General features: G+C 41.4%; 1 protein-coding gene across 20 annotated transcripts in view; it reads right to left on the bottom strand.

Annotated features, from left to right (window-relative positions):
• The window catches only part of DMD (dystrophin), a 2,111,713-nt gene that overhangs the window by 339,960 nt on the left and 1,758,738 nt on the right, over positions 1 to 13,015 (bottom strand). The window lies entirely within an intron of this gene.

The following is a 13,015-nucleotide window of genomic DNA, read 5'->3' as shown; positions in this document are numbered from 1 at the left end:
GTGGAAGAAGGAGAGAGAGAATCTCAAGCAGGCTCCACGCCCAGCATGGACCCCGACATAGGGCTCAATCTCATGATGTGAGCCGAAATAAAGAGTCAGATACTTAACTGAACGAGCTACCCAGGTGCCCCCAGGAGATCAGGGGGCTTTGAGAGGATTGAAGCAGGAGAGTGGTGTGGGCATGTGTGTGTTTCAAATAGATGTCCCTGATGTAAATACAGAGTATGTCTTTGAGAAGGGCAGAAATGGAATTAGACCAGTTAGGAGGCAACTGGAAGAATTTACTGGAAGATTATGAGGATCTGATCCAGGGCAGTGGAACCCACCCCCCACCCCCCGCTAAAAAAAAAAGGATAGAGTAGGGAAATGTTAGAGTGTAGAGGTGTGGGAATTTGGCGACTGAATAGATGCCAGTGATAAGAGAGAGGAAGAAGCAAGGAAGACTTCTAGCTTCTAGGTTGGGTAGATGAGTGAATTCTGGGTGCAATTAGACCGCATTCGAGGAAATAAAGCCTCCTGCATTTCTCAGCACACCTATAAAAAGCTCTGGCTCCGAGAACCTTCCCATGGGAACTGATCCGCAGTCATTCATCTAGTCAATTTCTCTCATCCAAGAGGATCAAACTGTTAGAGCCCAGAGGAAGTTCCCAGGTTAAGTTCCAAGTTGTCAGCAAGACTGGGGTGGCTCTCTCTTTAGGTCTTTACAGGTTGGGAAAAAAGGCCAGACCTCGGTGACATTTCCAGTTTGTAAAATCCAAGCTACATAGGGCTATCTGGCTTTTAGAAAGGTTAGAGTTAGGACTCAGGTCCTTTATGTTTCCAAGGAGACCCTATCGGGAGGAGAAGGGGATCCTTTCTGAAGGAGGAGGCTTCCTTCCCCTTTATAATAGAAAAATCCTTTCTCCTTGTCTCTGGCCTAGGGAATATGTAGCCAGTCATGTGGGAAAATTTTCCGTGGCTCTCACCACTGGCTCTTACTTTACCAGGAGTAAGACTTGGGGTAAAGGCCGTGAGAAGGGGTGAGACGGTGATGATATTCCCTGTTAGGTAATTCAAAGAAGTCAGTCTCTGATCCAGGATACTTCATATGCACATTCGGGATAAAATTAATAAAGATGAATATTAAAAACTCAACACGAGTATGAGGGGGGAATCTGTCTCGTGATATGCTCAGCTTGGAGAGGTATCATTCCTTCCAGAAGGACAGAAATATCAAAGTCTGATGTTCAGGGAGAAGAAAAGGAGATTTAGGAGTCATTTTCTCAGTTAACATCCATTGAGTGCCTATGATTATGCATAGAGATGAGGATTAAAATGACAGAGTACACGAGATTGCTCAGGCAGTAGAGTATATTCTAGAGAATATACAAAATGTACGGGCAGACAGGGGAAATAGATCCCACGAGAGGCCAAAAAGGAGTGGGACGAATAGGTGGAAAGCGTGGGGGAAATGAGAAGCGTAGAACTATCGAAGAGAGAGGAAGAAAGTGACAGAGAGCGTCCAATCACAGCCCTCAGATGTAAAGCCAGGGCAGCACTGAGACGTGTTCGTAGGGCTTGGTGAGAGCAATTTCAGTGGAGGGCAGTAGCCTCAGAAGTCGGCTTAGTTGAGGAGTGAGCAGGAGAAGAAGGGGTAATGAGAGATGAGAAAAATTCGATGAGAACGGTGCAGTATACATTTTTTTTCTGAGAAAGAGGAAAGGAAGATAGGAAGAGGACAGGTCAGATTACAATGTAAGAGGACGGTCCGTTGCTTTTAGAAGTCGTTGTCTGAAATTAAGAAAAGAAAGTGGAGGGAAGAGAAGGTTATGTGCTGTATCGTTAGAATTGGGGAAGATTTCGACCAAATATAAGAAAGGTTAAAAACCCCAGAAAAAAGGAAGAAACAGTTGGTTCGAGAAAATCAGAAGACAAGGAAAATGGTAATATTTCTCACTATGCGGAAAAAAACCATAAATAGGAATCTGTCATTTGAAGCGTGGGGATAACGGAAGGTCTTGTTCCATTTGTTCTTTGAAAAGATTTTGAGCACCTGTACTTACGAGACACTGTACTAGGCAATAAGCATCAGGGGCCCTCATAGCGTGGAGTTTAAAAGAGATAGGCGTATGTAGCCAATGCAAAAACAAAGACAACAACGACAGAAACTCGGGAAGAGTCTGCATTACAATAATGACAAATCAATTTTTCAACATCTAATCGACTTACCATAAACTGCATAAGAGTTCACTGCATTTTTAGAGGAAGGAAGATGGAAACATTTTAAAACAAAAACAAGAACATTCAATGTCAGGGGACTTAAGTCTTTGATAACCGCCTTGCCTGTCAAAGGTATTTGACAGGCTATTTGACGCTATTTGAGCGACGTTTGGGGAAATATACACTCCTATGCTATAGTGATTTTGTCTCATAGGCTATGTTTAATGTTTTAAATCAGACAAGGTGGTTCCTTCGTGTGCCAATGTGAGAAAGGTATCAGATATAGAGCCCTTCCTCCCGACACATACAGAATAACCTTTACATTAGTTAGATGTTAATATTCAGATGTTAAGATATCTACTTCCGGAATCCTTTGAACAGATCAAATTATTTTCTTTAAAACTCATCCTCTTCCCCACAGCCTCCTTTTTACCTTTCCAAAGATAGCCAGGCCCAAGGGCCTAAAACAGTGATATGGAAGGAACCAGAAGCAACTACTAAGACCTAGAACACCTCTGAGAAAAGAAAGTAGCATTCCGTCTTACAAATGAAGAAAAATAGGCATATTAAATTGACCTTTCTCCTTCAGCTCCTAAGTTTCACAGAATAATTTATATGAAGCATGCACCACACAAGCGGGACATGCCAAGGTAAATCCATTTATTTTAAGGTGAGATGATCTGATAGTTAACATTTATTTATGACTTTTAATGTTTATTTATTTAAGCAGTCTCTACACCCACTGTGGGGCTGAAACTCACAACCCCAAGATCAAGGGCCACGTGCTTTACCCACTGAGCCAGCCAGGTGCCCCTGAGGGATAGTATTTATCTATCACAAATACTGACCAACTGGCTGACTGACTGTAGGCTGGCTAATTAGCTAATTAAAAATATTTATTTTGAATCCATTATGTATAGGAGAGGGAAGATGTAGGAACATGATCTTTGTCCTGAAGGAGTCAAGAGTTTGGCTGAATAGATATGTTTGTGGTGATACTTTTATACTCTGAATGTTTTACCAATGCAGAGCAAAGTACAGATAAGTTGGGATTTGCCTAAGGCCAGCAGGTCATTAGTCACTTAGAATCCAAATCCTGAAATTCTTAAGCCAGGCTGAAGGTGAGTGACGGCAAAAAAGAAAAGATCCCTGAATTACAATAATTTGGAAGCCGCATAAGCGCAAAATCCTAATGGCCATGAAGCAAGTCAGAAATTAAAAAAAAAACAAAAAACAAAAAAAAACACCTGAAAGTAATAGAGAAGAACCGAGTCATTGATTATTTGATTTTTGATTTTTGTTTCCCCCGGCCTCTCGTCCTTACGGGGCAAAAAACCAAATAGGGTGAATCTGACCGCAAATACCTATTAATACCATGCAGAGAAGCAGCTTAGAACCACGTGCAGAGAGGAGGATGAAGAGTGTGAGACACTGACGTGCTTGAAGGACCTCAGGGAAGAGAGGGGCGGGATGAGAGCTCTGGGCACAGGGACTGACATTTTTGAGAGAAAGGCGATAATGCTTTCACCTAGACACGGTGGTCCTATCGCTATGGATGTGAGTAAAAACCCCCGCTTGTCCAAACACAGATCTCTTTCAACCATGTGCGGTTTCCATGGAGCTGAATTTTATCTAAATTCCCACTGAGGTGGCAAGTCTATATTTGTGTTACTCCGACTGAAATCGCATGGAATGACTGTACGTTTTCACACTTGTCAGCAGAACTTGACAGAATCACCCTGCGAGGCAGGCGGAGGTGGTGGTGAAAAGGATGTTCAAGTCTGGGATGGGCCGAAGCTGGGCTGGGTGATCTAGAACCAGGCCTAAGATCTCCCTGAGCCCCGGCGTCCTCGTTTGTAAAAATGCGGGCGGTTTGCTACACACCTTACCCGAGTTCTTGCATCCAGTTGGAATGTTCCAGAATCAAAGTGTTTAGGTTGTTTAGGTCATTAATTGGCCATAAGCCTGTTACATGGTGGCAATTTGAGACGATCTCTTCTAGACACCATTCCTAATGATAAAAATTATAGCCATGGCTTGGCACATAGTGGATAATAAATTTTGTTGACCACGTAACAGAACACCCAGTTCGAAAACCAGAGTGTGTTATGTGGAGGCCAGTTTGATTTAGATGCAGAACATGCTTGAGGGTGAAAGCCTGGGCTCATGAATTATTAGCGAAAACATTAAATGCTGTCGATTGGGAAAAATGGAAAGCTCTTATTCTGGGCCTTTCCTTATGTGCCAGATCCAAGGCTGAATGTAACCGTTGAGCTGCTGAGTGGATTTTCCTCAAGAGGAGGCCCTCTTTGCTCTGCCTTCTTAATCCTAGAGATTCCCTCCCTGAAGGAGACGTTCATGCCCCACATTAGAAGGAGATGTTCATGCTCACACATTCAGAAGTTAGAGCTGCTTGGTTGGGGCTTATCGTCCAGTGTGAAGCATTAGGTAAGGGATGAGCGAACACTAGACAGACCCTAAAATTTGGAGTGATCTAATGGTGCCACACAGACAACAAGTGGTTCCTGAACGGGCACAGGACAAGGACATTAACACAGCCATATCTACAAAGTGATCAGTGTTTTAGTTTTGCCACCCGATATTATCAGGCTAGTTTCCACATTGTTTCTGCTTTTTCTATGTGCCTCCCATACTGTTTTGACTTCTGAAAAGAAAGTGGAATACATTCTGTCACCACAGTGACACTCCTCACGTAGACAGTGAGTACTGAGTCTCAAACACCTCACCAGTGTCTTATTTACTGAATGTTGACTTAGGGAGCATCAATGCCCAATGAACTTGAAACCAAGATGTGGGGAAGGGGCGAGATCCAGAAATGTGGTTAACTGGAGTGGCAAGAATTTTGCCTCTAAGAATCCAAGGCAAATTCATGGGGATTCATGGAAGGCAGAAATCGGAAAGGAGCAGGAAGAGAAGAACAACAAGAAAACAAAAAGACAGAGGATTCCCTTCATTTTCATCGGAAATGGCTGGTATTAGAGAAGTTCTACAAATGGAGTGTATGGAATACAAAGGAAAGGTCCAATCATCCCGATATTTTAAAATTGCACTAACAATGCTCAATACGAGATATAGCTCCTTAAGAAAGTTTTAAGTTCGTTCAACCCTCTACCCACAGTAGTGTTAACTCTAGGCACTAGGTCGTACAGCAGGTCCCTAGAACGTATTCCTTCTGCACAACTGAAACTTCCCATTTCATCCTGTCCCCAGCTTTTCACAACCTCCTTTCCAATTTCTACTTCTAAGAGTTTGACTACATAATCATCATTAAGTAAGATGGAAAAAAGGTCCATTTTTGTTTCCACTCCATTCCTGAATGAAAGCGAAGATAATGCATCACGGTATCAGCTACATCTCGGCTGTTGTTTCTGATAGTCAACAACAAGAACAACCGTCTTTCAAAAGCGAGACTGAATCAGTTTCAAGCAGAGTTGAAAAATAAATGGCCACACGTCAAGCCTGAAATGATTAAAAAAAAAAATCTAACTGTATTCAATGAGAAAACATTTTGGAGTGTTTAGGGGGGGGACATGTGCTTAATCAACACCTTGGTGAGATTTATTTCTTTGGAAGCCTTTTCAAGTAAAAGTTGTGCTCTCTGAGATCAAGGGCATGGGCTAGAATAGAGTCCAGCCTGCTTGCAGATCTGTGATACTATGGAGGAACAGTTTAGTGCCCACGCAGCATCTTGAACAGCTGTTTGACTCTAAATCCTAGGCCTGGGCTGCTTCCAACAACCACTGGGGAAGTCACTTCCTATTGACGATAATGTTGTTAAGTTCCGAGCTGACCTTGAGAAATCACAGGTGAAAGCTCAAACTATTCCCATGGTCATTTAGAGAATTAGGTCTCAGGTTATTGAACCTAAACCCTAAGTTTTGGAAATTCCTTCTGTAGCAATAGTACAGCTGAATTGATTATCAGGAGACCCCGTGACAAATTAACTTATATCCATTCCCAGGAGGCTCCGCCAGAATCGGAGATTGTCAAGCGTAAGTGGTGAATGATTTCTGAATCGTACCATTTGTCTCTATCGATATAATCTAAATATGGAAGACTTGTTTTGCTCCACATACACGGCCTCATCCGTGATCATTTCAAAGTCTTTCCCACCTCCATAAATGGTCTCATCCTTTCTCCACTTGTTCAAATCAGACACTTCAGAGATATCCTTGACTCTTCACTTCCTCTCACATTCCACATCCCATGTATCTGAAGGTTTGTCAGCTCTACCCTCAAAATGTATCTTGGGTCAAATAATTTGTCATCATGTCTATCCTTTCCACTCTCGGCCAAGTCATTCTTATCTCCCGCCCAAACGACTTCACCGCCCTCCTAACTTTCTCCCTGCTTTCACTTTTGCTCCTCCCACTGTCCATTCTCCATAGAGCAGCCAGAGGCAACTTCTGGACACCCAAAACCAGTTCATGTCATCCCTGCTTATGGTCCCCCAGTGGCGTCTCCTTACGCACAAAATAAAATCTACTCCAAATGGTGGCCTGCAGCATGAATGCTTATCTGGCCTTCGGCACTCTCTACAACCTACCGTTAGCCCATCCGGTTGTTCCTTGAGCGCACAAAACCTGTTCTTACCTCTAGGCTTCTGCATTCACGGCTTCTTCTGCCTAAAACATTCTTCACTCAAGGTCTTTGCTCGGCTCACTCAGACCTTTGGAGGAAAAGCACCTCTGCAGGTAGGCCACTACCTCTCATTCTTTCTCTGATCCTGTTTCGTTTACTTTCTCTTGCTAGCACTGATTTGAAAGGAGACTACATGTTAATTGACTGGTTTACTACATGTTGTGCTCAGTAAAACCTGAAGGTCCGCGGGGGCAGAGTCTCGTTGCGTTCACTCCTTTATCCTCAGCCCTGGCACAGGGTAGGTCCTCCATAAATAACCACCGAGAGAATCAATAAATCCTGGGAGTCTGAGTTATGGCACAGTTTTCCCTAAAATGCTTTCTTTGGGAAAAGGAAGGACACAGAAAAAGAGCAGGGGTTCATTTGAAAGTAAATGAATGTGTCAAAGCGCTCTATAAAGGCAACATCCTACGCAAATATCATGTGAAGGGTGTTTTTCCAGATATCAGAATATTTTGACATGGTTCGAAAGAGGACTTTGGTAGGGAAGTCAATTTGTAAATTATTCATATTTTATTTTGTTAGGATCATTAAAGAAAAGTGGCAAATCCTAGATGGCTCCGTTCTCAAGTTTTGATGATGTAGCTAGTTTTCAGAAGACTCCCTCAAATGCCTAGAAATGTCGTTCTAAAAATAATTTTAAAATCTTTTCTATTCAGCATTCCTAAATAGGACTGCATAAAATATCAAACTTACACAAAAGTAGCTTACTCCATTAGGGATACAGAATAGATCCAAAAGAGGTCTATTTCCAAAGTAATATCCAGATTTCTAATTGTTTTCTTGATTTAGCTGAATGTCTTGTTTTGAAGAAATTTGGAATTTTGACTTAAATTGTGAACTTTATTAGTAAAAGGTTACTTGTGAAATGTTTTATTATCTTAACATCCGTAGGCCCTGCAGCCACGTTCTCCTTATCCCCACCTGATATCGTCGAGTTATATTTTCCTGGTCTTTTTCTTTTTAAGTCTTGCTATGAGTTTATCGCTTTTATTGGCCTGTTTAAAGAATAAGCTTTTGGCCTTGTTGAGTAAAACAAACAAACAAACAAACAAACAAACCAAAAAAAGATGTCTAGTTGTCTGTTTCTTCCAATACAGAGTGGCAGACAGTGGAGAGTAGAAATAACAGTGAATTTGCAGGCGAACCAAACTTGTTCAGAAACTCTAAGAGGCCAGGTCATTGAATGTTGGAATGAATTACCCTGTCACAACCTTTTTTTGTTGTTTTTCAGAGGTGCTAGGGAACAATGCGTTTTGTTCTTTTTTTGACACAGAGCTGACTTGAATCTTAACATTCACAAATGGCACCCGAAGACACAATCTATTTCTGTGGAAAGAAAACACAGCGAACTCATCAAGCTAACACAGCTACGAAAATGTACCCAAAGGAAGCAGGCTAGCATTGATGACAGAATTAGCTTAAATAAATGTATAATCAACAACGTGATTCCAGGATAATTTTATCGAATTTCTAAACCTCTCCCTCACTTTGTGGTGACTTCTGAGGAAATCGAACATGCATAATATATGACCTGACAAATGAACAAGTAAACTACTTTATTCCAGCCTTTTCATTTGTCAACAGCATCCACACAATAATGGCTTTCTGTCCACTGGTTTAATAATGTATGTATTGATTCCTTCCATCTAAATCTTAACCAGAAAATCTTAGAAAGCTTTGAAGGTGTCCTTAACGGTCTCAAGGGAAGGAATTATAGAGATTTTTAAAGTGAAAGATGAAAGCCTAATGACAAACAATTTCATTACTACAGATGCAAACAAAAAGTCATTATGTACGGTGTTCTTATAATCAAGACCTAATCTCCGTTTGGATTTGGGGTAGGAGGAAGGGAGTTGAAGAAGCCACTGGTTTATCGCAGTTCTCCTTAGAAATTTCCCACTATGATGGGCTCCTTTAAAACTCTCTCTACGTTAATCACAGAAGTAGACAAGTAATAAATATCACTTTAGTGACCGCTCAAGTAAAACAAAGGAAGTCAGTTTTAAAAATATATCTGGACCAGAATAATACACACTAATTGAAAACGAGTCAGTCTAGCGAGGCAAGTAATGAGGGGCCGTAAAAGCCTGGATAATGTATTCAAAAGATATAAAAATCGGTCCGTTTATATTTGCGAAGGCATATTTGAGCTTTAATTATTTATAACATATGGAGCATTATTTTATTAATCAGGTTCGAGAGCCATTCCAGCTGCAGTTTGTTATGCCGCCCGGCTGGTTTGGGGAACACAGATCCACTCCCATGAGGGTGAACATTGTTTTGGGGGGGTAAGACTGCAGTCCCTAACTACCTGTGTGGAATGTCTTGGAATTTTCCCTATAAGAAAAACATGAACTCTCCAGCACAGTGATTGAGAAGGTCTATAGGTTTTTGCCTTAAGAGTACAAGACATACGATGCTGTGCTATCAGATTTTATCATTAGTCTGCAACGATACACAAAGAAAATGTAAATTGCCTCTTCCGTAAACATCCTGATTTATATAAAAGAGAAGTGAAAAATATTTTCCTATAGTTTCGACTTCTGACATTGTAATGGGATTTGTATTCCCATAAGAAGCGACAACCCGGGGCATTAATAATTTACAATAGATGGTAAGCAGGGGATTTGAAAAAAAATGACACACCAAATACGTGGGGAACAAGTCTATGATGGCAAGTGACCCATCTTGATACTAAACAGTCTATATCAACAGCATTTGAATCAAGAAACCCATAAAGAGCCAGACGATTTATAATCCCGGAAATGTGGCAAAGTAAAACAAGTCTACAAATACAAAATCCGTCAAAGACTAGATCTTGACAGTGTTGTACTGATTATATTTCCTTTCTCTCTTGCTAAGTAAGTTCAGGAGATCTGATAAAGAGACACAGTTTCAAGGATTTTCCTTTTTTCTTTTTGCCAACAGGCACCAGGAGCATTACTAACTAGACAGGCATTCCATTGCTACTATAAAAGGGCTACTGCATAAATGTGACAAAACTCTGAGTAAACAGGGTGCTAAATGGTTCTCTCATCAACACTTAGGAGTGATGATGTTCTTTGAGGGAGGAGAGTGTTTTGTGACAAGAATGTTTCTTAAGGATACAAAGAGAAGCTCGTGAAAACATTGGGCCAGACCACAAGTAAAAACAGTGGGCATCAAAGTAGCTCTACACAGTACAAATGGACGCTGAATTGGGAATAAACAGAAAAATCCTGCAGTTAGGAAGGAACATCACTCGTTATTCTTCTTTCCCTGCCCTTGGTCTCAGTAAACTAAAGAAGAATGAATAAGGTTAAGATTAGATCACTGATTGGTTTGTTTCCCTTCCTCCTTCCCTTCTTCCTTTTCTTCCTCAATTCCTTTGTTTCTTTACCTATTTTGTGTCTACTCTGTACTAGGCACTTTATAAAGTGCTGGGTATAAAAATGACAACCCTCTCCCCAAAAGAAGGCTTCTTGGAGCACATGGTTTAGTGACAGTGATTGACATTAATCAAAAAATTACACATATACTTGATGACAAAGAATGTTAAGTTGCTGAAGGAAAAGTAGACTGTGTATGAGAGCATGTAGAAGAAGATCTGGTCAAATGTGGGCAACATGGAAAAGCTTGCTCGATGTCTGAGCCAAGACGTAAAGGATTATCAGATGTTAACCAGGAAATTATGAAGGCGTGGGGGTAGGTAGGAGGGGCTTCAGACAGAGGATCAACATGTTCAAAGCACCACCTGAGAGTAACATGGAGTACTGTAGAAACCAAAAGAACATGGTGTATGGCTAGGGTCCAGAGGGCAAGAGAAAGAGCAGTAAGAAAAGAGAAGGTGGGGGCCTTGTTGAGGATTTTGGTCCTTCCCCAGTGGCACTGAGAAGCCACTAAAGAGTGTTAAGATGAGGACTGACATGATTCAGCGTATGTTTTTACATAAATCGCTCTGGCTGAAATGTAAAGACTGCATTGTAGGGTGGCCAGAGTAGAGGCAGAAACATTAGGAGATATGGTCTTCTGTAACTATGGTGATGACTGCAGTAGAAAGAGCCAAGAAATACTTGGGAGGTAAACTGACTCAGTGATGTATTGGGCTGGTCAATGGAACACTTGGTTTGTCATCCTGAAAAGGTGACTGTAGTGGTCTTCTCTGTCGTTGTTTGGACAGGAGAAAGTATTTAGTTAGATCCTTCAAGTTTGGGGGTTTTGCAGATGGCACCCACAAAAAGATAATAAAGCACAGGATCTTATCATCTTGGGGAAGAGTTATTAAAATGTCTTATGATTGAATCTAAGTTAGATTCGGAGGGAGGTGAAGAGAGAGGAGTAGTGGAACGCATGTATAGAACACAGAGTTATCAACGGGCTGGAAGTCCCGAGAAGTTAAAGAAAGGTGACAGATGGGTATCTGAACAAGCACACTAGCCAAGTGGGGATTAATTCACTTCCGTCTGGTGCACGTTACCCATAACTCTAGCATCGCTGTCTCCCCAAAGCGTGTTACTGGTCATGAGATTTCGGCGTAAGAGGACTGAGCGTGAGTACTAACATTTCACCACTGTTAGCAAGTCATTAAAGCCAATAACCTGGGACACTGAGGAAGTATTTATAATAAGATGCTGGCTAGTAGGCACTGTGGAGACTTGGATCACATTCTTCATCTCATAGCTGAAGAACAAAGTAACAATCTCAATCTAATTTACAGAGGAATGTGACTAGAGTCTGTCCTGACTGCTAGTGCACTTGTCCGATGATTCAACTTTGGTTTCTAGAAGTAGACTGGAATTACACCTTTGGTAGAAATTCTGTCTCGTTTCTTTATATCGTATAAATGCATTCGATTTAAAATGCCCGTCTGTCTCAATGAACGCTCTTCTACGCACACACCAGCGTGCTTGGACTATTTATTCAAAGGCAGAACATTTTGAAAAACGTCACTATTGTATCTCACTCTACCACAAAGCTAATTTAGTGTTCTGGATCTTAGGAAGGGGAATTGCTAAAGGAGAAACTGTCAGTTTCCTTGGCAATTTTTTTTGGCAAAGACTCCTGGATCTCCCCTCATGTCTTCTTCCCTTTGAGCAATCGTCTATGTCCTCTTCTCTGGAATAATAGAAATCCTCGACTTTTCTTGAACATGCTACCTTTGGCTATGTCTCCACAGAGATCTTTCTTTAAGTGTTGAACATACACAAGTGACACCATTTAATCAAGCTTTGGTTGTCGGGTAGTCATTTACTTGGTTTGCTATTCATTTCTGTTCTTGCGCCTTTTATTCTCCTTTCAAATACACTGCTCAGCATCCAGTGTATGCCAGACACTTTCCTAGCTACTAGGGTCTTGGAGGTGAGCAAGACCAAATCTCTGACTTCCCCACTCAGAGCCTAATAGAGAAAACAGAAATATGACAAAGAGCAAAAGAAAAGAAAAAGAGCGAGAAACAACCAATCACTGTTGGAGGATGCTAGTGAATGAATAACTTGTTATTCTGAAGGCTGGTAAAGTATCCTGCCTCTCGTATATGAACTGCATACTGCGTGCCCAAAGAGTAGATGAATGAACTCCCCCCCTCCCCCCCGTAGGAGTATTCTGGCTAATAAACAAAGAAGAAATGATAGAAATAGGTAATTATCACATTCCAACCCCAGCCACTGGTCATGGACAGCTGCCCAAATCACACACACAAAAGAGAAAACAAGACCTTACATACCTCCTGATGATGGAGGAGTACACTACCGTCTCTGAAGCAGTCTTCCCAAAAGTATCAAGCCTGAATAGGATCAAGCCTATTGAACTGCACTGTTCAATATGGTGGCCACTAGGCGATCAAGCCCATTGAACTGTACTTACTGTTCAATATGGTAGCCACTGGGCACAACCGGCTACTGTGTGCTCGAAAGGTAGCTAGTGTGAATCGAGGTGTGCTGCAAGTGTACATTTTTATGTTGTCTGTTGACATAGCCGTATTTATTGTTGGGTAGTTATGCAAGGTGCAACCATTAGAGCAAACTGGGTGAAGCGTAGAGGGAAACTGTACTATTTTTGTCACTCACTGGGAATCTATAGTTATTTCAAAAATAAAAGTTTTAAAAAATGTGTTTCAGAGGCAAATTGGCCACAGGCAATGTGTGAAGCTTATTTTAATTCTTATTGAAACAAA

Source organism: Panthera pardus, unplaced genomic scaffold (assembly GCF_024362965.1).
Source record: "Panthera pardus isolate Hobbes unplaced genomic scaffold, ASM2436296v1 HiC_scaffold_27, whole genome shotgun sequence".
NCBI classification, from domain to species: Eukaryota; Metazoa; Chordata; class Mammalia; order Carnivora; family Felidae; genus Panthera; species Panthera pardus.
This window is presented reverse-complemented; position numbering and strand designations above follow the sequence as displayed.